This window comes from Erpetoichthys calabaricus, chromosome 4 (genome assembly GCF_900747795.2).
Source record: "Erpetoichthys calabaricus chromosome 4, fErpCal1.3, whole genome shotgun sequence".
NCBI lineage: Eukaryota > Metazoa > Chordata > Cladistia > Polypteriformes > Polypteridae > Erpetoichthys > Erpetoichthys calabaricus.
In genome coordinates, this window is record NC_041397.2 from 196,654,553 (window position 1) to 196,682,093 (window position 27,541).

The following is a 27,541-nucleotide window of genomic DNA, read 5'->3' on the forward strand; positions in this document are numbered from 1 at the left end:
TTTTTTTTTAAAGATTTTCTTTTTTTCTTTCTATGGATAATTGTTAAGGGATTTTTTAAATTAAATATACTTAATTTGCACACAGATTAAGAAACAGTAATATTTCTAAAAGCTGGTCTTAATATTAAGCATTAACTCAAAGGATATTTAAATGTTTTAATGGAGAAAATTATATATTTTGTTGTTTTATCTGTTTATATTTAACACATAGTGTGGTATTTACTTGTAAGACAACTAGAACTAATACTTGTTATTAACAGATTTTATTCATCAGCATTTAAAATTTAGATTACAGAAACATAAAACTGAAATGAACATTTCACAATGATAAAATTTGCACCAAATGCAATTTTCTTTGTATAACTGCTGAAATAAGATACAGGTAAGTGATGTCAAGTATAAAGGTATTAAAATATAAATGTATTATTAGGACTTTGTATGGTATTTTAATATATGTTTATTATTTAAATACGATTTTTGTCTAAGAAATGCATATACAATAAAAAAAACTCAGTTTTAAGTAGACTTTTAATAAATAAAACAGTCCTACTTTGCATTCAACTATATATCAGTATTATTTTTAACAATTAAAAAAGTGAAGAATGTGCAATTTATGTGTAATGCAGATTCATACTTATATTTGTTTACATATCTACCTATATCTCTCATTGAAAGATAAAACTAATAAATGAAAAGTAGTTGAAAATGAGAGAAGTTTTCGTCCTGCCTGAAGTGGTTGAGGTTTAGTTTGAAATGAGTTGACAGCAAATTTTATAACCAACTTCTTATTAATTTAAAAATACTGTATGGTTTGAACTGAATTACATAAAAATCTAAAATAGTTCTCATGTTTACAAATTTTTCAATATTTACTGTAAAGTTCTAAAATAGGCTTGATGTACCAAATAAGTAGATCAGTTTTGGGTTTTTTTTTTCAATTTTGTAATAAAGAACATGCAAATTATTTGCGCATGATACTACTGTAAATTAATTTTTATATTTGTTGATTTAATTGATTTAGTCAACTTTTTCTCAGTAAAACTTAAAATTGAAGATATATTTTCTTATATATTTAAAAAAGACTACTTCACTTTTTAATCCAGGCTATAGACTAAAGACTTCTAGTATAATGCTATAAATATTACGCTTAAAACATCAGATATAACCATTCTAAAAAACATCAAACAATATTATATTTACAAACAATGTTTGTTTGCTTGCCTTTAAATATCAAGTTCAAAGATTTATTTAAATTCAAAAAATAAAAAATTATTTAACCTCAATTTTTGTTCCAGATTTTAGTCCTCTAAACAGATACATATTTACTTAAAAAATAACACTGTAACCACTGAATCACTATTGCAAATGGCATTATTATGCAATATACTAACTCAAATACTGAATAAATTACAGAATTTCCCAGGATTTTTTTTCATATGAATTATCCTTAAATGTGGAACTTTAAAATCAAAGCGCTTAAAAATAAATATGTCAAAGAGCTGAAATAAACCATTATTAAAGCATGAAAAATAATATATATTTAGAATGCCATAAATTATTTTTTTAAACATATGGGTAAACTGTCATTTAGCCAAATGAAGCTACTTACTAACTTCTTTTTAGTAAGATTTTTACAAATAGATATCTATTTAAATAGTTTCAGGTAAATTTTGAAAATTATATAAATAACAAGTATATTAAATGTATTATGCAATTTCTAAAACAAATGTGTGCAAAAGTAAAGATATCATTTCAATAAAATTGATGTTACTGTACCAATTTATATAAAAAATCCAAGTTGTCTACATACAGTTTGTCTATATATGGGACTCTTCAACTTTTTATTTAAATGAAAGTAAGCACAAAAATAAGAACACTTTTCACAAGTACAGCCTAAAATATGGGCAATTTTCTGATAAAAACCATTCTTCTGAAACAAATTAAGCTTAATTCAATAGTTATGGAATAGTAACACAGATAAATTGTGTAGTAGTTATGGAGACACATTAGAACAATATAAAAAATGTCATCTGTTAAAAGTAAGAAATATTTTAAAGCAATACTTGAAGACCTATAATATGATTATGAATCAAAAAATTGTTATTTTCAATTAAGAAAATTACCGAAGCAAAAAGTATATAGGGCAGAATCCGAGTCAGACAACATCATGAATGTGAACCTTAGGTTTATCATTTCACAAGACAGAACAGATCAGAGTCAAAGCTACCACACGCAGTGCGCCACCCTGTTGTGAACAAAAGCCTAAAATGGAGTCAGTAACCGTGGAAGCTCAATGTCTAAGCTTTTCCTGTGAATTGTTTCACAACAGATGTTCAGTTACCAACTCATGTTTTGAAAGATCACAGAAATCTTGTGCAAGGAGTTCTTAGCTGCTCATTATAGGCATGTGCATTTTTTGAGTATGTGCATCTTTTGATAAATAATAAACAAATAAAACAAAACGTTACATTTACCATTTTAAATTTAATTTTTAAGTTAGCTATTTTATAGACTGACAACATTATGAAAATTGTTATTTATTTCCTACAATATATGCAAAATATAAAAAAAATGATATACATTTGGTTTTCATCCATTTTATGTGAAAGTAAAAAAAATAACACTAAACACTAAATAATAAATACATAAATGATATGATCAAATAAAACTATGGTAAAATAATTAACTTTACAGATTACTAGTTTAATATGATACATGCACAGAATGTATTTTTTGTTTCATCAGCCAGTAATTTGTACTGCTAATCTAGCAAGATAAATAAAATATATGAACTTTAGAACAACCAAAGGAACATACAGTTCAGCATATTGCACTGTCTTCTCAACATACAAAGTATTTCCAAAGGGGGCCTTTATTTAATTGCAATAATGCATTTTTTTTACTAAGCTGAGATCTGGATTTAGTATAAATTAATAACATTCTGAAGGCTGACCTACAAGAGGCTAAAAAGTGTTACTGTTTTTTGCCATTTTAAACTATACTTTCATTTTGTGGTGAAAGAGAGCTTTGCAGATACTGAAGTGTGGTTAAAGGCCTCTGTATTAAAAAAAAACATGCAACATGCTTAAGTACATCAGCTGATAGCTGGATCAGTAACATTTTCGTTGGTTTCTATTAATTTCTTTTGCATCTACACTAAGGTCAAAGATGAACATTCTAAAGTCCCTCAGGTGGGGAACATTACCCAGAAGAACAAGACTAATCAAGTTATTCTTTTTAGTTTTCCTTTCAATCAATGCATTCATTTACCAGATAGGCATATGGCTATTCATGTTTATAGGAAAATTTCCTCGTAAGCCTCTTTGTAAATGACTCAGATAATTGTCTTTCAAAGTGAAAAAGACAGAATAATGTGGGGTTGGAACTTGGATTCTTTAATAACTCAGCATAAAATATAGCAACTACTGGATATTTTGAAATTTAAGAGATATTGTACAACTGAGGTAATTAATTTAGGCTAAAACTTTTAATTACTCATTAAAAGAACAGTGAATATTAAAAACATTCATGTCTAACAGAATTACATATACTGTATATGCATGTGCCTGTTTGTCATTTGAGCAACACGTTAAACTTTTCAATGTATACTGTATGTTAAAAGAATAAATACCACATTTCTCAAGAAGTAACACCTATTTAGCCAGGCTACAGTATTTATTATAATATTACCTTCATTGCCTATAAATATACAGATGGCTTCAGGCCATATATTTTTCAGAAATATGAAGTAGAATATAAAAAACCTATTGTGGAGACAGTTGCAGTGTGTTGTAATTTTTTGCAGTACATCCTTGTACTTAATTAAAATAAACCCTTTCACACAACGCTTTTCCAATCTTTGGCAGTAAGCTATAACAAAGAATTATTAATGTAAAAACAAGGTAAACCATGTTTCCTAACAACCATCGAGCAAGTATAGCATACATTGGGACTAGGGTAACCTACTTTTCTAGTTAAAGAAGCTCTAAAGATATGGAACAGCAACTGATTGTATTTTATACCATCCATTTAATTGTTTTGCAACTGGTTTAGGAAAAAAAAATACAAACACAATGCAAACATTACAATTTTAACATTTCAAAATCTTGTTGTTCTAAAAAGAAGTGCAAGTATTCTATTTACTAAAGACCTTGGTTTTGGGCTCTGACACATTGGTCAAATCAACAAACAAGACATACAGTAATATAACAGGATTACTTTTCTGTCTTATATTTGCAGACACTAGCCAATATATTTCTATCCTAATTAAATAATACTAAAGTGATGTAACATGAGACATCTTTGGATTTCCATACTCACTAATCTTTCATTTATATTTCATCCACAGCGATGATCTGAAACAGTAAATAGATGCCTTGTTTTAAAATAATCTAACAAATGCATACAAGAGAAGCAACTCTGACCAAATATTTAAAATGCTAAACTGTGGATACAGGACATTTAACTGAAAAACAAGAATTTCAGGTAAAATGTCAAGATACTGCACACAAAAAGGTCTAGACCACAGGTGTCGAACTCCGGTCCTCGAGGGCCGCAGTGGCTGCATGTTTTCATTCTAACCATTCTTTTGCTTTAGTTTTACTTAACTTGACTCAGGCCCCTTAATTGTCTCTCTTTCCTTAATTAGTAGCCAAACAATACTGAGACATCAAACAAGCCACCATATGACAGAAAAACTGAAAAATCAACAGATTTGGAAATGTCTGCTGTGGCAGAATGAGAGCAGCAACAAGCCATGGAATTAAATAACGGGCTTAATTAACAGCAAGAATCAGCTTCTCCTTAAGAGACTGGTCGGAGTGAAATTGGTTGGAGTTTGAAATCCCAGTTTAGCTGGTCATCTGTTGGCTCGTTTCACATCTCATTTCTGTTTGGCTGCCATTAATTAGCAGTGAAAACTGGTCACTGATTAGGAAAAGGGTTAGAATGAAAACCTGTAGCCACTGCGGCCCTCCAGGCCTGGAGTTCGACACCCCTGGTAGACCATTAACAGTTTCAATTCATGCTGAATATACTGCACTTTCTGGATGCATCATTTGTAAGTGTGTAACTAGGACTTAACAAGATTATGTGTTGCCATCCTATGAAAAATCTTCTAGACTTGCCTATCTGTTGTTTACTAAGAACTCTTCAATATATATGAACTAAACATGAAAACATATGCATATTGTTCTATTAAAAGTAGAAAGCATAAAATAATTCTAGTTATTCTGTACATTGCAACACTGTAAATGGTGTACTACATATACAGCATGTATGTTTTTATTCTGTTATACAAAAACACACAATATCAAATCTCAATTAGGGAAACTACAATACAAAGTCTATTTATCATTTTCACAAATTTCAGTGTGATCTTATCAAACCTCACATTACTGGTCTTTGTGTTACAGAAACCTCAGAAAGCACTTATAACATTTTTATTAACTCTGTACAAAGTTGTATTTAACATTTTCAGTAACAAATGGCAAATGACCATTTAACAGAATACTAAATAACAAAACATTTTTCCTTTACATAGGTTTCCAGTAGATAGTGTGACTTTAACTATATATGTAGTTTATCTATTTCATTACATATAGCTACTGTATATAGTCTTTCTGTAGCAGAAGCAATGCAGCATAGACAAAATATATATTACATGAAGTTTCAAGTTTATAATTTAAAGCTATCTGCCACAAAATACACCAATACAAAAGGAGTACTGTATGTATAAAACATCCTACTCCCATACGTGTCATCTCTCTTACATTAATCACTTCCCATCTCCTGTTTTGTAGGATACTTTGCATCATTCATTATTTTAGGGTTTTAGAGTACTTGTTCTTAGAGCACTTCTCCCTTCTGTGATTGCCATTGAAAGATCAGACATTAATAATTCAGTTCAAGCTTTGCTTAAAAGATTAGTTCAGTATTTTTAAAGTTGAACTTACTTCTTCACAAACATGCAAAATATTCATTTGCTATGCGAATACGTGTGCTAAAGTTAATCGTATTTTATAAATATAGAAAAGTAATGCACTGGCGCTTTACTTTGCAGTCTATGAGGCACTGAGGAAAAGCTTAAAAACTTAACAAATGCGTCCATTTTTCAAGCCAAGACAATTGTTAAGTACTGATCAATTTCTTGAGATTACACACACCTTGTAAAACAGTTTATACATGTTATTTTTGAATAAAAAAACGCAATATTATGAGACTGAGCCATTTTAAAAGTAGACCAACCATCTCCGATAGCTCAGCACTTAGCCTTCATACGCAACAACCTTTCACCCATCCAGGTTATTTCTTCCCTATAGACCAAATCACAGTAAACTTTTCATGCCCAATAGTTGTCTTTATTTCAGTTTACTTCCATATTTACGTGAGATTTAGCACAAGCACAGAAACACAGAAGATGTGAATCATTACTCAACAACTGTCCTGGCTTGAAAAACTGACATATCTGGTACAATTTTAAGCATTTCCTCTGTGCCCCATGCCCTCTATTGTAAAGCACCCAAACAGGCAAGATATTTTCTTACATTTTTAGGAGCAATTCTTTAAAACACAATTTCACATGGCAAATGCATACTGTATATATCATGTTTGTGGAGACATAACTTTGACTTGTAAAATACTAAATTTATTCTTTAGGGTGGATCTTTAAAGAAGTCATAATTGTCCGCATGTAACAGCTGCTAGAACAGATAGACAGATAAGTTTGAGATGGTAACAAATGCTGTTACCATACAAATGCACAATAAAGGTACAAGTGTGTACAGTGTTCCAACACACCACGGAGTTTCACCCAAACATCTAGTCAAAATATGCAATAAACAAAATGAAATTCTAGTTTGCGTTTCCATTACAATTTAAAGCAACCAATCTTATAAAGTGATGGTTTAACCTACTTTAAATTAGGTTAAACTAAAACTTTATTTTTAGTTTTATAATTTAAAGGTTACACATCACCAAAAACAGAATACCTCTGCAGTAGAAGAGAAGAGGGCAAACAAGTTTAACAAAATCAAATTAAATCATGAACCAATCTATCTTTCTACTCACTTTTTTCTTTTCAGAAGAAATTAAGGTTAATACAGATGCAGCAAACTAACTAGTAACTATTAGTTACATAAGTAACTATTATGACTGTTAGATGAATTGGATGAAAATGAGTGGTACATGTAGGGAATATCAAATAAGGATATTAAAACTCTTTAGTGTTGACGAAAGAAGGATAAAGTTAACTCAGAAGAATTTTTCTTTGAAATCACATATTCAAGGGTATCAGCAAAAACTGAAGAAATAAACATTTAAGAATTAATTTGCAAAGCTCTTCATCATACAGGTGGACTTTGGAAAAAAATAATGAAGCCATATAGTTAAAGCAAAAATCTTGACAACATTTAAAAAGTATCTGGTTGAGATATTTGGATGTTTTAGCAATATATTAAACAAACATATACTGAATGGTCTCCCCTTGTTTATCAAATTTCTTATGCTTTAAGTGTATAGTCTAAAAGGAAACCAGAGAATACTTCAATTTCTACTTGCCATAAACATTCTATCCTAATAGCAAAATGAGCACTGAAAAATCAAGCAAGCATAAAAGAGTATTTAGGCTGACTAAATTGTATGGCCATCAAGACAACTAATGTAATTTAAGTAAACACTGAATGGTTTTGCATTCAGAATTTCTCAAAATAATCAGAGGAAAATATACTCATATCACCTGCTGTCTACATAATATTAGTGTGGCTAAGTGGTTTCTTTCAAAATTAACAAAAAGATTTATAACAATGTCCACTCCTAAAGACAATATGTAAATATGAAAAATATTCTGAAAACCTCATGTAAAAGTTATTGATGCAACTATAGTACATAAATAGAGCATGCAAGAAAGAATTTCACTGTATTTTGTACACAAGACAATGATGACCTTCTAGGATTAAACCCATGGCAGCGCATGAACACAGCTAAACATGAGCAAACACAGAAATAAGGTTAAAAAAGTTATTATCTAAGAGAATAGCCAACTTTGACATTTTCTGGAAGAATCTTAGTGACAACGTGTAATAATTACTTGCCTGAGACAGCTGTATGGTAAAAACTGAAGCCATTATGGATACTCAATTCCATATATTTATATTAAACCTGGATGGAACAATGGTCCCAAGTCCATACCGGATAACTTATGCAAATGGCCACAATTGATATGCATTGATATATTTAATCACCTTGTTTTATACCTTGGTATGACAGTGCAAAAATGGAAAATTTCAACAGTACCAAGGAATGTTACTACTTCCACACTGGAGAAAGGGGTCCAGTTCTTATATCAGAGGCATGGATTTAATGTTTCAGAGGGCAAGAGTACAGCCCTGACAAATAAATAAAGGTGAGAATTGCTCAGAATGGGTGCGCGTTTACTCATTCAATGCTGAGAATGTACAATGATACACTTGGTTTGCAGGACTGGGAAACTCAGGCACTTAGTTCGCTGCAGTTTAGTAAAATGTAAACCCGTTTCATTTTGTAAGTATCATTTTGCAACACGTGTCGGCAGAATAATTTGCATCAGATCATTGGCATGCCCTCTAGCACTGTCATTTTCCAAAACAAAGCTTTCATTTGTGAAAAGACGACCCACGATCTGCACAGCAATAATGCAAACTACACACACTGCACTCTGTAGCTGTGTGACAGAGACCCTAACCACTGTGCAATCAGATTTTTATTCGGCTGGAAAACATTTAGAAAAGTTTTTCCCTACATATATATCATATTATGCACTAGGACACTCCACTTCTTTAAAGCAGTAGTATCATACCAAAAGGACTTTCCTGGATACAGGTCTACCTTTCTTGGACTCTTTTACTAGAAGTGGAAGGAGCACACATACCATTTCTTCAATAATTTATTCAAATTTAGCACCTTCAATCAGCCGATGTTCAGGTAAAGAACAGATGTGCTCCTCAGCTACATTCTCATTCATATAGTGTCTGGTCTTCCAAAGTAATGGCAGAATGTTGTGGTGGTCTCCATATTTAAGAAAATGACCAAAAGGTGTGTTCTAACTACTCAAGGATCCTACTCTTCTGTCTTCCTGGCAATGTATATGCAAGAGTGTTGGAGAAAAGAATCTGTTTGCTGGTTGAGCCAAAAATAAAGGAAAAACAATGTGGACTGCATCCTGGCTGTGGAGCAGTAAACCAGCTCTTCTCACTGGTGCAACTTCTGAAGGATGCATGGGAGTACAATAACCCAATCTACACATGTTCTGTAGATATGGAAAAAATCATATGATCGCATCCCTTGGCCTGTGTTGTGGGAGGTGCTGCAGAAATATAGGGTACCAAGGCTGCTCTGATCGCAATTATATTATTTAAATGAACAGCAGCCCTAGTTTTTGCATATTGTAATACAAAAACATTTAACGTCATGTACAAGATGAATGGCACCATGGAACTTAAATCTACTGGAAAGTTATCAGTAACACTATGAACTTATGCCCATAAATGCCTTTCGAAAGTGGATTATTTAATGGCACTACCTTTAACAGCATCATTGGAATGTTTTACCCAAGGCAACTACCAGCTCCCATAACCATAAAATTCTGACATGTGGAAACATATTATACCCAGTTTTCACTGAATCTGTATATCCATTCACATTGGCATAGTACCCAAATGTCAGATTAGCATAAATGCTGGCCTTCCAAAAAGAAGAGATACATTGAGACCCTCTGTTAAAATTACTCAAGGCAAAGTAACCCAAAAAATTGAAGTAAATGCTTCATAAAACTGGCACTAAATCTTTGGCAGTGGACAAATTTTCATGGTGAGTAAAGTTATCAACCTTGGAATAACTGTTAGCTAATATAAAATTATGAAATTACATTTAATGATAAATATTTTTGAAATACATAATTCAAGGAACCCATTCACATTTTTAAAATGTGGGGTGGACATACAATAGAACACTCTAGACGAGAACAGGCCATTCAGTTTCTTCCAAAAAACATCAAGTCGAGTTTTGAAAGTCCCCAACGTCTTACTGTCTACCACACTATTTGGTAGCTTATTCCAAGTGTCTATCGTTCTTTGTGTAAAGAAAAACTTCCTAATGTTGGTGCGAAATTTACCCTTAACAAGTTTCCAACTGTGTCCCCGTGTTCTTGATGAATTTATTTTAAAATAACAGTCACAATCCACTGTACTAATTCCCTTCATAATTTTAAACACTTCAATCATGTAGCCTCTTAATCTTCTTTTGCTTAAACTGTATAGGCTCAGCTCTTTTAATCTTTCCCCATAATTCAACCCCTGTAGCCCTGGAATCAGCCTAGTCGCTCTTCTCTGGACATTTTCTAGTGCTGCTATGTCCTTTTTGTAGCCTGGAGACCAAAACTGCACACAGTACTCAAGATGAGGCCTCACCAGTGCATTATAAAGGCTGAGCATAACCTCCTTGGACTTGTACTCCACACATTGCGCTATATAACCTAACATTCTGTTAGCCTTCTTAATGGCTTCTGAACACTGTCGGGAAGTTGATAGCTTAGAGTCCACTAAATCCTTAGACTCCTAAATCCTTCATAAGGTGTACTCTCGATTTTCCAACTGCCCATTGTGTATTCAAACCTAACATTTTAACTTCCTATATGTAATACCTTACATTTACTGACATTAAATTTCATCTGCCACAAATCTGCTCAACCCTGTATGCTATCCAAGTCCTTCTGTAATGATATGACGGATTCCAAATTATCTGTTAATCCACCTATCTTGGTATCATCTGCAAACTTAACCAGCTTGCTACTTATATTCCTATCTAAATCATTTATATATATTAAAAATAGCAGCGGCCCTAGCACTGACCCCTGTGGAACACCACTCTTAACATCAGCCAGTTCTGATGAGGTTCCTTGCACCATCACCCTCTGCTTCCTGTGTCTGAGCCAATTCTGCACCCATCTAAAAACATCACCCTGAACTCCTGCTTCTTTTAATTTGATGCCCAACCTCTCATGTGGCACCTTATCAAATGCTTTCTGAAATTCCAGATAAATAATATCATATGCTCCACTTTGATTGTATCCTTTTGTTGCCTCCTCATAGAATTCTAGCATGTTAGTAAAAAATGACCTCCCTCTTCTGAACCCATGCTGACTGTTCAGAATAACTCCTGTCCTTGCCAGGTGTTGCTCAATCTTATCCTTAATAATTACTTCCATTAATTTTCCTGTGATGCATGTTAAGCTTACTGGCCTATAGTTGCTTGGATCTGCCCCGTCACCCTTTTTATATAATGGGATGATATTTGCCATTTTCCAGTCCTTCAGAATCTCTCCAGTGCACAGTGACTTTCTAAAAATATGTGAAAAGGGTTTATATATGTACTCACTAGCCTCCTTAAGAACTCAAAGGTAAATATTATCTGGTCCTGGTGATTTGTTTGATTTCAGTTTATTTAATCTGAGCAGCACTAATCCCTCTACAATGTCCAAATCCCTCAGTACCTCCTTAGTAGTCCCTGTTACCTCTGGGAGGTTATCCACTTGCTCATTTGTAAACACCTCAGAAAAATGTAAGTTTAGGGCATCCGTTATTTCACTGTCTGTATCTTTTAATACCCCTTTACTATTTCTGATGCACTTGACCTCCTCTTTGACTGTTCTTTTACTGCTAAAATACTGAAAGAATCTCTTAGGGTTGTCTTTCACCTTATCTGCTCTATTCTTCTCCAACTGTCTTTTAGCCTCCCTGATATCCTTCTTAATGGTTGCCCTCATGTTCTCATATGCTCTACGATTCACTTTGCAGTTATTAGTCTTATATGCCTTATAAAGCAGTTTTTTCCTTTGCAATTTCTTTTTTAAATCTTTATTAATCCACTGAGGAGTTTTTTTAGTTTCCTATTAATTCCAAATTTAGGTATGTATCTGTCCTGTATTACATGTAAAACATTTTTAAACCTGTTCCACTGCTCCTCGACTGTCTCCATACTTAAAAGCTTCTACATTTAAATGTTTGCTTAGAATTTACATTACCATGCATTTTTATTTCTACACCATTGTTTGTTCTTCCATGTATAGATCTAAACCTGGCCTGTCCTAAACTCCCTGCCCCCCTATTCCCTAGTTTAAACAATCCTTGACTAGCCTACACATATGCCTCCCCAATACATTGGTGCCCCTCCAGTTCAGATGTAACCCGTCACGGCGGAACAGGTCCCATCTGTTCCAAAAGGATTCCCAATGCCCCATAAACCTATACCCTTCTACCCTGCATTATATGACCAAATTTCTGCGAACACCTGACCATGTCACCTTATATGAGCTTATTAGACGTACTATGGAGTGGACTAATGCACCATGGAGTTGCCCATGATCCCTTACCTCCCCCACCCATTTGTGGGTGTAACAGCCTCCACTCTTGCTTTCCACAGGATTTTAGAATGTATCTGAAGGAATTTGTGCTCATTCAGCCAAAGGAGGATTTGTGAGGTCAGGAGTAGCAATGTGGAATGAAATGACCAGGTTTGCATTTGCCATTTTAACACTAGAATTACCAAAGCCTATGAAAAAACTCTTAAACCTGGACCACTTTAAATCCCTTCGCACCTCTCCATTAGCATCTTTTGTCTTGTAAATGTGTCGATCAAGGAAAGCAGCCTTCCATCCCCCCCACCGCCACAGAAAGGGCAAAAAGTTGTCCCGGCTCAAGCCTTGATTAACTGGGAGTGAGGTACCTAGAGTTATACAGGGAAATAATATATAGTAATTTGTAACACATGCACTTCATGTGCATTCCGTTTCTACAACAACCTATGTAAACAAATTGTTAAAACAAACGTTTTTCATGTTTTAGTAATAAATGACAAAAGGTAGACATGAACTATATAATGTGTGAAGCCTGAAGTCCAAATATCAAATAAACACTTTAACAAAAGGGGCCTTCCGTGGTGCAGTGGTAAGAACTGCTGACTTGTAATCAAGAGGCCACCGGTTCAAATAGTATTTACACCAGCTGTTACAGACACAAATCAAACGTATGTTTTATTGCATAATACTAACAATAAGATCAGCTCACTACTCAAAACGGTAAATTTGTGAGCCAGTCAGTATCAAACCGCCGGCCTCTTGATTACAAGTCAGCAGTTCTTACTGCTGCACCACGGAAGCTGTTGTATTATGTTTGTACCTTTTATGAAAGTGTTTATTTGATCTTTGGACTTCAGGCTTCACACATTACATAGTTTATGTCTACATTTTGTCATTTATTACTAAAACATGAAAAATGTTTCTGCTTTAATGATGTGTTTACATAGATTGTTGCAGGCATGGAACACACATGAAATGCATATGTTCCAAATAACGATATATTTTTTACCCTCTAAAACTTCAGCAGTTCAGTCCAAGATAATCCAGGCTTGAGCAGGGAGAACATTTTGCCCTTTCTGCGGCAGTGGGGAGGATAGTAGGCTGCTTGCTACTTGTGTCGATCAACACATTTACAAGACAAAAGACGATGACGGAGAGGTGCGAAGGAATTTAAGGTGGGCTGAGTTTACAAGTTTTTTGTAGGTTTTGGTAATTCTAGTGTTAATTCATCCCATGGCTCTGGGCAGGCCACTCAAGTTCCCCCACACTAAGCTCATGTCTTTATAAACCTTGCTTTGTAGATATAAGCACAGTCATGCTGGAACAGAAAAGGTCCCTTCCAAAACTACTGCCACAAAGTTGTAAGTGCACAATTGTCTAAAAGCAATTATCCCTTCTCCAACAAACTTTACAGAAGGCACTATCCAGTCTGGAAGGTAGCATTTTCCTAGCATCTGACAAACCAAGATTTATCCATCATACCACCAAATAAGAAGTGTGATTCATCACTCCAAAGAATGCATTGCTCCAGAGCTCTATTTCAGTGTGCATTACACCACTCCAGCTGATAGTTAGCAATGTGCATAGTGATCTTGGGTTAGTGTGCAGCTGATCTGGCATGGACTCCCATTTCATGAAGCTCCCAATGCACAGTTCTGGAACTCTGTTTCAAGTATTACCACAGAGGACAGGCAATTATTGTGTGCAATGAATTTTCAGCACTCAGTTTCCATGAGAGAGAGATTATGAGAGATTATGTGGTATACCACTTCATGGCTGAACTGTTGTTGCTCCTCGAGACTTTCACTTCACAATAATAGTATAGCAGATGATCAGAGCAGACACTGCACATACTGAGTTGTGGCAAAGGTGGCATCCCAAGGCAGTGCCACTTTTACTGTCACTTAAAACTTCAGTATAGACCAATCTACTGCCAATTATTCCTCAATGGAGACTGCATGCTTGATGCAGAATGCTTTACTTTATGTATTTGTTAACAACGGATGCAGCTGAAACATCAGAATACAGTCATTTCCGTACACATAACATTTAGCACATATGGTATAACAAAGTCATTACTAAAAAAAAAATTCAAGAATTTGTAAATAATAAAATGAATTTGCTCTCTACTATAACTCCATGTCTCGAATAACAATGAGCATCTTTTTTTAAACAAATCAAATACTTTGTTCCTTCAGAATGTCCTGCAGTTAGTGTTGTGTTTCTGTTTTAATACTGCTGTACTAGCAGATGGCTAAAACATTAATTCTGAATAGACTCCACTTGGAATGCTGTTACTTTTTATATTCTTGACATTACTTTATCAATAGGCAAGTTTTTACCTCCTGCTATTCTATTCTCACAGATAATTGTACATAATCTTGCAATCCAGATTAGACTGATAATGCACCTCTTAACTTTTATCACCCACAAACATACAAAATTATACAATGAAACTTTACCCATTCACCTATTTTTCAAACCACTAGATTCAAAATTTCAAATTAATACTGCCCAATTTGAATTTAGATTTTTTAAAGTATTACAAATTCTGTGCTTTCCTGATGACACGGGAAACTTATAACAGCTTATGTGTCTATACACAAGAATGAGTTATCGTAACACTGCTGGTTAAGTGAAACAGTCTAAATAATCTTGCAATTGGGAGTGAACTTTAAGCAAAGCAAAAATCATTCCTACTTTACTAAATAATTTTATTGGCGAAGTGGTAAATTTTAAGCTCCTGGACGTTACCATTTCCAATGCGTTAACAATGGAGTTCAAAACATCCATAGCTTTCAACAAAGCTCACTAGGGGGTGGTCTTTCTGAGACATTTAAATAACTCTGAATGATCACAGGAATTAAGGACCATTTTCTAAAGGTCTTTTATTGAAAGTGCATTAACCTCCTCCTTCATAGTTTCATACAGTAATCTTTCTACTGAGGACAGGAAATAGCTAGAGAGGAAGGTGTGAACTATACCCACTGTTTGCCATCTCTCCACTCTGTATTTTGTCTAGATTTGCAGGCTTAGATGCAGAGCCATTAAGAAATTTTTGAACCATAACACCATACTACTCTTCGGTTTACACGTCATCTCCTTAAGGCTTAAGTCAATCACAACCAGGAACACTACATTTTTTAAAGTTCTTATCATCTTCTTCTTTGGCTGCTCCCGTTAAGGGTTACCACAGCAGATCATCTTTCTCCATATCTTCCTGTCCTCTGCATGTTGCTCTTATCAATGAACACAAAAGATTCACAAAATTAACGTTTTGATGTTAGGAACATATGTCTATGTTTTTTTTGTTAAACTGGTTATTTGTGGGCTGTTCAGGAATGCTTCCTTGTACAGTATGTTTGCATTGATATTTCTTCCATATGACATCCATCAAATCAAGATCTATGCCAGTGATGTTGTTATGCCAATGTTTGAATGACAGAGGATGAGAGATGCCCTGAGGCCATTAATGCTACTCCTCCAATGCCACTTATATTGCCAGTACTTCATGACAACCAACACTACTACACATTCACCACTAAAAGGCATAACAATGTAGTATATTAGTTTCTGAAAAATGCTGTCATGTGTTAGCTATAATAATCAAAGAATAATTTAAAAAACTGATTGTTCCACAACTGCAAAATAAATAGCCTCAGTTTATAATACTTTATTACTGAGCCTTAATTGTACTGATTATTCATTTCATTAAGCTACTAAAACCAGGAAGTCATAATGAGTGAAACTTTAATCTAACATCTATTTTGAACACTTGAATGATACTTTGTGTTATTACCTGTGAGCTAATAACATTTTCTGGTACTAGAACTATACATGCTTCCAAGTGTAATAGGGTGTTAATGAATTCTAAAAAAATGGAACACACAATAATTATTGGTATTTTGAAGACTTATGACTCCACTCCATAGTCAGATGAATTTAATTAATGAGTGTTATCATTTCTTTGTAATTTAGGGAAATTAGCTTTCCAATACCTACCACTAGGAAAGATAAAAACATCCTTTTTTCATTCTTCTCAGCATGGTATCTAAACTCATAAGAAACTCAAATGTAGGTCGTTATCATCTGATGCTTCATTTCATGTATAGCATGGTCCAGATCTAACTATGCAACTTTTAATGCAATGCAATTCAATAATTGCATAGTTAGATCTGGACCACCCTGTATGCTTTATTGCATGCATAGCCAGATTTACTATTATACTGTTGTTACTAGAATGTGGGGGCATCTAATCAAACTGTGTAAACATGACAATAAATTTGAAGTTGAATAAATCTTAGTTTCTTACTTATCCAGGCATTCACTTTTAAAAGTTATGTCAAAGACCTCTAAACTATTTCCGTCATCATGACTACCTATCAAATCTTAAGTTTCTCTTGTAATCAAAATTAAAATAGGCCATACAGTCACCCTTGTACCACCCTGAATGCGCTGATAATGCATCAAAAACAACTTTAAAGTCAATTGCATATTTGCAACATTTTTTAAGAATAAGTCGTGTCCTTGGTTTTTCTTTGACATGTCTCAAAAACTGTTATGGACTTGTGCTAAAAACTGTTACACTTAATTAACATGGTCTTTAACAAACACTGAGGTAGCACATTCTGAAGACTTTCCAGCAATGAAACAACAAAAACAATTCTGGTCCTGTTTAAAGACAAAGATACTAAGTTGCAATTCTAAAATTAACCAGTCTTATTTTTGGAATTTTTGACTTAAAGCAATATTACCTTGCAATGGTTTCAGAGAGGGAATCCGAGATGCCTTGCATTTTTTCTACAATAACATCCAGCTGGATGTTAGTATCATTCAATTTAGTGACCTGAAGTTTTATATATTTATGCAGTAACCAGTCAATGTAGCTTATCAGCCTCCAAGGCATCTTATGCTAATCTGGCTTAATATTACAGTTTAACTAATCTATAAAAGCAAACACTCTACTAATTATTTAATAATTCACAGTGTAAGTGACATGCAAAAGCTACTGGAAGTCAGACAACTATAAACACCACAAATAACATTTCTAAATGAAGAACACAGTGCAAAGTTGTCACCAGAACATACATAATATTCTGAAACATTTGGGAACCTTTTGTTAACATTTATAGCTAAGTTAAATTTTTTAGAACCCATCTCCAAAAATGGCTACCAAGATTTAACTGTCATTCCTTCCTGCACATGCATGCACACATCTTTATGTTGACTCTGACAGAGCCACGAGAAGACCAACAAATAATGTTACTCGTATGTATTCTGCATGGCAGAAAATCTAAACATACAGTAGATGAAACAAAAACAACAAATATAACATTTCAAAAAATTTGTACAGAATGTAAGGGAGAAAAAATAGATAATTTGACATAGTGATTAGTTAGATTTATTTTTATTCATGTGTTTGAAATAGTTCATTCTACCTAATGCAATGTGAACATATTTCTCATAGAAAGCACAAATGTAATTTAAGGGCATTTGTCATTTGAACCAATAATAAATGAAAACATAAATGGATACTTTTATGTAAAGTAAGGTGTGAGAAATCCTCAAAATCTATTCATAAGCTTCTCATAAGGTTTCCCCATGACTTTTCACAATGTTTGCGAAAATCTTAGTGCTGAGGAAATGAGAAAAATGTGTTGGCAGGGAATGAGAAATCTATATTTGTGTTGCAAAAATTAATTAATGTGATTTAATAATCCACATTCAACAAAATAATGAAGGATTGATCATGTAAAATGAAAGAACATCCAAAAACACATAAGATTCAAACACTGTACTAATAGAATGACATTTGCAAGTTTAAATGCAGACACACATCAACAGTTTTAAATGTATTTAAAAACAAATCAACAATTAACAAGGTAGAATATAAATTTTTGCTGAAGAATGGGTTAATACTTAAAGGGCTTATAAACATATAGATATGGAGTGTTTGTTAAAAAGGAGTCGGCTGATGTAGACAATGAATAATAAAGAACAGCATGCTATTTTATTATATTGCCTCTAAAACTGGAAAAAATGAGGAAACCTTACAGTCTCCTGTTTTTATATCATTTTTTTTTTTTTGCACTGCAGTAATGATAGGCTTAAATATTTTTAGAAGAATACAGCAGAAAAGCATCTGAGTGATAAAATGTTTCAAGAAACCTTTGCAGGTCTGTGCTCCTCTCAGGAGCCTGTTTTATACATAGAACTTGGGACGAAAATAAACCATCCCAGCAATCAGGAAGGATTAGGTAGTTTAAATTTACCAGGGCAACCCAATAAGTTCTGAGGTTGATGGCATTAACACAACCATTTTAGGGAAAAGGGAGGGGTTAATGCAAATTAAAGGTCTGCAGCCACCTACATTTGTTTAGTATAAAAAGTTATTATAGCATTCAGGTTTTGCATCTGAAATATTGCTACTATCTTCCACAATGTAGTCAGACTATTTGTCTACCTATAATGTACATATTTATCTTTAAATTTTCATATGTCAAATCAGATGTGTTTTGTTTCCTAATAGTTGCTTGTTAATTTTAGTCTTAGCTTAGAAATATTGTACAGTAGAACTCTTACATCACAGTCCTTTTAAATTTCAAACATTTTTCAAAATGCTGCAAAATAATCTTAAAATGCATGCTCTATTTGAAACTTGTCCGGTTAGTGCCATATTTGCTTACTGTAACGCATCACCCAAGTTCCTAACAGTTAATTAAATTACGTTTAAATCATGCCAATTTTACTGTACGGTTTTGTGACATTTCATGTGTTTCAGAATTTCTGCATTGCTCATGTGAAAGCTGAAAGTGATGTTTCCTGGAAATCCATTAAGCTCGACCTGGTAGACCGCCAGATACAGTGTTCCAGTATATCATCCCAAGTTTTTGATAACACGTGACCTTTGACTGGTTAGCTTTCAAATTAAATTTTACTCATTAAATTTTCTGGATAACTACATTTGTTAAGATGACTAGTGACTTGATGCTTCACTGCTAAGATTCTTTTTTGGTTTTTTTGTACAGCACTGTATCTATATTATTTTTATGAACATTTTGTACTTTGTTAAACATTAGAAGCTCTTTTTTGCCTTGCCATTTTAGGTAAAGAGAAAGTTATTTTGTTTTTTTTCACTTTTTCCAGATACTTTTTAATCAGTAGTCTTTCATGATTTGTCATACAACTTCTTAAACTTTTTTAGATTTTTGTCTGTTGTTTTCCCCAGAAGTACAGTAAATATTTCTCTAGTTTTGCTATTCTGTCATCAAATACAATCTACCTGAGCTGTATTAAGTGGCAAAGAGGTAACGAGTTTTCTTTGAAATCAGCTTGCATTTCGCGTAAATTGAAAGATTGTTAAAAATTAAGGAAATGTCTATTTGTTTTGCAAAATTCTATCAGGTACTTGTCAAGGATGATTAAGCAAAACAAGCACAAGGCTTTCAAGGTAAATTAAAAGGATATTAATGAGAATATTAGAAGGATATCGAACCAACGCTAAAAATTATTACATTTTTAAGTTTACTTAAGGGTCTTAAGTATCACATGTAATATTTGATAAAAAAACATTTTTTATTCTTTTCAAATGTTAAATAGTGATTTGCATACTATATAAAAACTGGTACATCCAGTCATTAATAAAAGTCTTGTTTTTCAGAAAGTTTGGTCATAATATATAATTTAATCTGAAAACAATTTTGTGAGATAGGAAAATCAAAATACTTTATTAGAACATTTTTATTTAAGTTTATAAATGTTGGTAAGTTCACCAGTTTCAAAATGCTTAATTATTTGTACTTTTGAATTTGCTTAAAATAATGCTTATGCGTTTTAATAATGATAGCGTTATTAACAAGGGAAAGCCTGATGCTACAACATCCATCTTGCAATGTAATTTTCTTTAGTAGATTCATATCTTAATTGCACAATACCCACCCCCTAGCAGAATCCCTATTTATGAAAGCAATACACAAAATAATTGCAGAAGGTACAAGTAAATGAAATATATAAAACCATATTCTTCAACAATGCATACTTTGAATGGAACTGCAAAAGCCAATAGCAAAATAACCTTTTAATTCACACAGAGTTGAAAAAAAAAGAAAAAGCCCCAAAATAAAGATGCTTGATGTGCATAGAATATTATACACTTAAACTATTTGACATAAAGGTATAATTCATTAAACAGTTATACAAGATGCAAAACTAATGAACGAGAAAAAAAGTATGCTTTCAGGTTATCAAACAATGGAAAATTTCAGAAATGAGCATACAGTGTACAGCTTATGTGTGTTATGTGTTTAGCCAGAATAATCACACAATGAGAAAAAATTCTAAGTCTGCCTTAAATATATGAAACCCCTTGACAGTTTTGTGGATTTTAAGTACAAGAACAGTATCATTACACTCAAGTAGACACAATGAAACAACAGAGGTATATCAAGAGAAATAAATGAAAACAAGACAATTATATTTTATTACAAAACATGTAATATTCATAAAAATACTTCTTTCATAATGTATTAACTAAAAGGTTATTGGCAATTTTACTGTAATTCTTCTTCAGTGCCTTTGAGTAACACTAAGGGAAAATGAAGCAACTACTGTATTTTATTCAATAACTATGACTGTGTTTAGCATGTTACTGCTTTACTATTTGTAATATGGAGTATTAACCTGTCACTATAGTAGACAGAACTACAAGATTAAATGAAGAGTTTTGTGGTAAAAAAATGTCATTAGCTTGTTTTAATAGGTTATTTTACACAAAAACAGGTAAGCCTGAGTGTAACTACCACACACTATGCTCACATTTTCCTTAGCCATACCAGCTCTTATGATAAACACTGCTAAATATGTCTTTTAAGATGCAAAGTGTTATTTAAAGTCCTAAAAAGCGTTTCATTTAAGAAACATGTTAATTTTGAAGGAAAAAATAAATGAGGAAAACATCCACCTGTCTGTAATTTACATTTGTAATAAGAAAATTTCTAATGTGCAGACACATTACTCAAATAAACTTTGCACAGTACTCTCAAAAGAAGGAGATAAGATCCCTCTCTAGGGATGTTGCCAGGACTTAGGGTCTATTGCCTTTGTGCAGACTACAGGAATGTGCTTGCTTTTCTTTTCTTTCTTTGTGTCTGGCACTTTGGCCCTTACAGGCAGTGTCTTAAGCCATAGAGGGTCAGGGCAAACACAGAGCAGCATTCATGGACAGATCAAGTTTATGTGAGAATCTGCTTCTCCCTTGCCCTCAATTTCCATATGAATTGTTAATAAAATCTCATCCTGAAAGTGCATGATCCCATCAGCAGGGAAGTCATGCAGAGACTCTGGCTCCAAAAAAAAAAGCTGTATATGTTATATTTTCTTCAGTGCTCTGTCCCTGCAGTTGGGGGAAATTGCTACCCCCCCTCCACTCTCCATGATTACAACCCCAGGCACACTCAAACACACATGACCAGCTGAACCCCACTGTTACTTACTACTTATTTCTTATTTGAATACAGCAGTAGCTAACACAGTATTGGGAAAAAAAACAAAATGGCTACAGAAAAACAGCATTTCCCTTAAGACTTCAACTGTAAGAACAAATAAACAATTCTCTCTGTCTAACTACCTATCTATACAGTATATATACATATATATATACATATATATATATATATATACATATACACACACACACACACACACATATATATATATATATATATATATATATATGTATGTGCACACACACACACTCATATATGTGTGTATATATGTATGTGTATATGTTTGTATATACATATATATATACATATATATATATATATATATATATATATATATATACACACACATACAGTATATATTATATATACTTTAGAAAGAAGTGGTTGCCATTACAGTAGTGTACTGTACACATATCATATAATTAAAAGCCAAGCGCAAAGCGAATAAAAGAGCCCTACCCTAATTAACTTGGATCATCTTAAAAAAAAGAGAAATGGGGCTGGCTTTCTTGCAGACGTCCCTCATGTGTCTCCTGACCTTGATGCTCTCTAACTGGGCCTCTTGTTTCTCCTGGCTTTAGCTCCTTGTAAACTGTTTTAATATCGAACGTTTTTTGCAGAGCGAAGAGCTGATGAATGAAAACATGAAATTCCTGATTGCCCTATACGGTGGTTTTGAAGACGTACATGCATTGAATTAAAAGAGATGAAAAACAATCAACTGAAAATTTAAATTGAAAGTAATTTGTCGATATAACATGCTCTTCACATTACTTTCTAAATTACTAAGCCCACTCAATTCAATTTTAGGGTTGCAGCATTATAAAAAATATCATGCTGTACATTTTATATATATAAAAAACAGTACAAGAAATAATAATCCAAGGTAAACAACGTAATTGTTAACAAATAATCATCTATAATATACACTAAAGGAACTAACATGCATTTAGATACGATGGGAAATGTTTGGCTTAAGGTGTATATAATGATGTATGTTTTTTAAAATGTAAATTTTTAGCAACAAGTAGAAGAGGCATAGGCACTTATAAAAAAAAAGGTTTTTAGGTATACTCCATTAATTTATTTTGAATATAACTGAAAATTTTCAATCATTGAAAAGTCTCCCGTAAGTTCAAAAAAGGACTCAATATTGTAACCTCACTAAATCATATATAAAACAATTTATTTTGTGCTTAAATACTGATTTCAAACATTGTTCTGTTCATTTTTTCAAATATTGAGATAACAAAAAATGATCAGCAAATCTTTTCTTATATTAGTCTTGCAAAGGCCAAAGAGAATAACATATTTAATAAACTGCCAACATATCACCTGATTTTGCTTTGCATAGTTCAATGCATTATCAAAACCTATCCAATTTGAAAATGGTGTATTCATTTTAATTAAATAATTTCTTACCTTTTTTGCACCTTTAGCAAATAACATATTAGTACAAGTGCACAGGCAACATACAATATTTATTTAATGGTATTGGTTCTGCGGTGGGCTGGCACCCTGCCCAGGGTTTGTTTCCTGCCTTGCGCCCTGTGTTGGCTGGGATTGGCTCCAGCAGACCCCCGTGACCCTGTAGTTAGGATATAGCAGGTTGGATAATGGATGGATGGATGGATGGATGGTATAGGTTTCAATGAGAATGAGAAAATTAACTAGTTTTGACATTCAAAATATTTTTTAGATTTCTGTATATTTTTGCTAACACAATTTTGCTAAAAGGATTATTTATTTATTTTGGCTTTTGCTTGTACTAAACTTTATATCTAGTATTATGCAACATAAAGAATAAAAAACCAAAAACTACTGTTGTTAAGGATCTTTGTTCAATACAATAAACATATAAAACAGGCGAAAGAAAATTTAGTAATAGTGATAATTTTTTTCAGTCTCATCTAATAGATGATATAGAATTATTACCATGATTTACCATAAGGAATATCTTGCTACTTCCTGCAACACCCAAATATGGGCAAGGATAATAAAGACAATCAGTATTAAGTATCTAACACTAATTGCCATTTTATGGTAATACATCAGCACTACTCTTGATGTCAAACATGAAACAGGAACATACCTTTTGTTAACATACTGTATATTTCTCATTGTAAAGATAAAGCTAATTAATATTGATTATATCATCCAAATACAATACACATAATTCAACATTAATGTATTTGTAAAATAATTAATAATCATACATTAGTTAATTTTAAATGCTTTATTCGACTTTCTATTATTGTAAGTAATTCCTCTTTTTGCTTGCGAAAATCAGTTTCAATGATCAGTTTTTGTAGCTAAATATGTTTTTATTTCTATTATACACTGTAAAATAAAAGGTATATGTCTTCCCAAATGTAAAACAAAAGTGGCCTTAAATGACAACTATATGGTACACCAAGTTAATATTCATTTTTATTGATGAATATTGGAGAAGACTGTTTTGATTCCCATTGAATACAATATAAAAAATACCTCTGGAAATAAACATCGGGGGGAATACTATATGTATGATGCTAAGTAATATAACAATTATTTTAAATAACTGGTTTCACTGGAAAATAAAAATCATATGATATTTTATTTCAGTTAATGAAATGTGTCCATACAAAGATTAATCACAAAATAAAGATAGTTTGTGACTATAAACACTAACATTATGTTTGGAACTACTGGACAGTTTTATTTCATATAACAATTTTAAATGATCAGTGCCACCGTAAATGAAATACTAACTATGCATCCTAAGCAGTGCAAGGAACATGGGCTTCCCATTAGAAAGGGATTCCATTTCACTATGGTTTGAGGCTATTAACCTTAAAGTGCTACTTTCACAGTTATCATTAGTTATTATTTGGGCTAGTGCTCAGCCAGGGTTTCTTAATGTTTAGAATTTTTTGCCTAATTCTATAAAACAGGTATGTCAAAATAATCCTTGAAGAAAAAAAGAAGTTATGCCATAGAATATCTTTGTATAATGGCTACATTCATTTATCTTAAATCATTTATATAAATAAATAAACTGCCGATTTTCATTAATGATCTTTCTAGTTTATCTGTTTAGGGTTTAACACAGAGCATTACTACTTTACATTATCTGCAAAACCCATGGTAATCATGCATGTGTATTTGCAATACTGTTACTTGCATTTATTTCCATTGGCATACAAAACAACACATTTTAGTGCATTAAAAATAAACCACATTCTGAATCAAAAAAAAAAATTAATAGCATTATTTTAGCACTAAGCAGCAGTATACACAAAATTACTTCATGATAAATTTCTACCATCACACAAAAGATAAATTGAAACTATGTCACTTATTAATTGGATCAGTTGTGTCTTGTTAGTATTATACAGAACATAAGGCTATTGATAAAAAAAATTTCAGCATTCTTAAAATGCAGTCCAATTTAAACTAAAAACAACAAAGAAATGCTATATAATTTCAAAAATTAAATTTGAAGAAATTATGTTACTCATTTTTTTCTTTAAACAAAACATTTAAAAATCTGCCCAGATTTATGTTTAAGTTAATAAAATTTAAATGTTTATGTTTTTCCAAGACATCACATAAAAGCACAAGTTTTGTTTTTTTTTTATTGAACTTATGAAACAAGTTTTATCTGTTTATTTTATAAAGTCATTTAAAGGATGGAGTAATAAATGGCAAATTCCAAAGGGAAGGTTAAGTGTAGTAAAATGTATAAATGCATACTTTCATATCTTAACACATTTGGAAAACTGAAGAAAAATAACTCTTACATTACATTGTAATAATACGTTAATAATAAAAACTCAAAAATGTATTTTATGTGTGAAAAATACATTAACCCGTCTTGGAAGATGCTTAAATGGTTATCATGTACTATATTTTATATTTGTTTGATTATCTGTTGAATATTGTATTAATTCATAATGTAAGAGTGTTAGGTGATACAATAAAAAAGAAAATCTGCTGGGTAAAAACCATGCCTGAAGATGATGCATCAGCAAACTGCCATTAAATGGCTATATGAAATCAATAAAAAACAGTAGTTACATAAAAAACATGCTGACAAGAATTGAATAAAGCTGGAGTGAAGGTCTGCACACATCAGGATTTAAAGCATTTAGCAATTCTAAAAACAGTGCAATGACATCAGCTCTGTCAGTCTTCAAACTGCTTCAGTGCTCACGAAAAGGAGCTTCAGTGACTAAACATTAGCAAGACAAAGCGTTACATTGCACAAAGGTAACTTTTTCATTACAAAAGCACTGTCTAGCAGAGCCCACCCAAACAATCTATTACTCTTTCCCTCATTACAGACTTAATTTTAGGACAGCTTTCATTTTTGTTTTACTATTCAACAAGGAAAAGGTAGGCAACAGAATATTTTTGTAAAGAGATAAATAAAGAATACTATTATAGGTTTTCCTCATATTGTTTTAGCAGATATAATTACATATATGTTTATTTTTTGCTGTTTTATTCAAAGTAACATACATACGAATATACGTCAAAGTGAACACAAAGTCAGCATTACGTTTGTCAGCCCCATTTGTTTATTTTGGTATGCAATCATTCAGCACTCAATAGTAAATTTAATAGCTCCCATGACCAAGCCTCCAGACTTGTCAATATGAAACCAGACAAGTAAATACCTCACACACAAGTCTCCCTCCAGCAGCTGAAACCATGATATACACAATAGCACCGGGCAATATTAAGTATCCTGTCACCATTTTATTATTTTTTTGAAGTTACCTTGAAACAACATTTAAACCCTTTTTGACATTCGTAATTAGAGACGTATGTAAGGATATCAACATTTGAATGTCGAAAATATAGTGCTACCTTAAAAAAACAAAAAAAAAACAAATGTAAAACAGCTTCACATAGAAAATGTTATCCATTATTAAAGCCCTTATTTATGCACTGTTACAAAATGTTAGACATACAAAAGCACTTTATTACACATTTGACTCTGCATGTTTTTACTTTTATTTAAAGTTTTTTTATACTAAAAATGATACAATAGTTTAGTAATACCAATATGTTTATCACTTTATCAATACTTTGATCAATCTAATCTAATCAAAAAGTATCAATAACATTAAAAATAGATGGATAAACATTTTTGGAGGACATAGATAATTATTTTCACATTATACAATTGCATTACATTAATTTTAAAGCTTTTAAACTTTCCCATTACTTATAGGTAGAGGTCGATGCAGTTTATTAATGTGTAAGACAAAATACACAGTAACACACTGTAATGGATGCAAAAGCATTTCAAAAATGATGTGGCTTATCTTCACATACATATATACACAAGTACAAACATATATACTGTAAATCACGAAAGTACCATCCATTGCTTTAAAGATTGACTTAATTGCTTTAAAACAGTGTTATCTATTTCAGTATCATTCAGATGTGTGCATCATCAGGCTTTTCAATTTACAAATGCAAGAGAAATGCTGGAAAGGAGAAAGCCAAGTCAATAAACAGTCTTTAAAAACTTTCACTTTATTCACTTTAGACAAATGTCACATTATTATGTATTATATACTATAATAATATCAGGCTCTTATGTTTATGTACTGTTATTTTTCACTGTTCCATGTATATTTCTGGGTGAAACTTG

General features: G+C 32.4%; 1 long non-coding RNA gene across 4 annotated transcripts in view; it reads right to left on the bottom strand.

Moving 5' to 3' along the window:
- The window catches only part of LOC114650484 (uncharacterized), a 605,078-nt gene that overhangs the window by 414,938 nt on the left and 162,599 nt on the right, over positions 1-27,541 (bottom strand). The gene's annotated exons all lie outside the window — the stretch shown is intronic.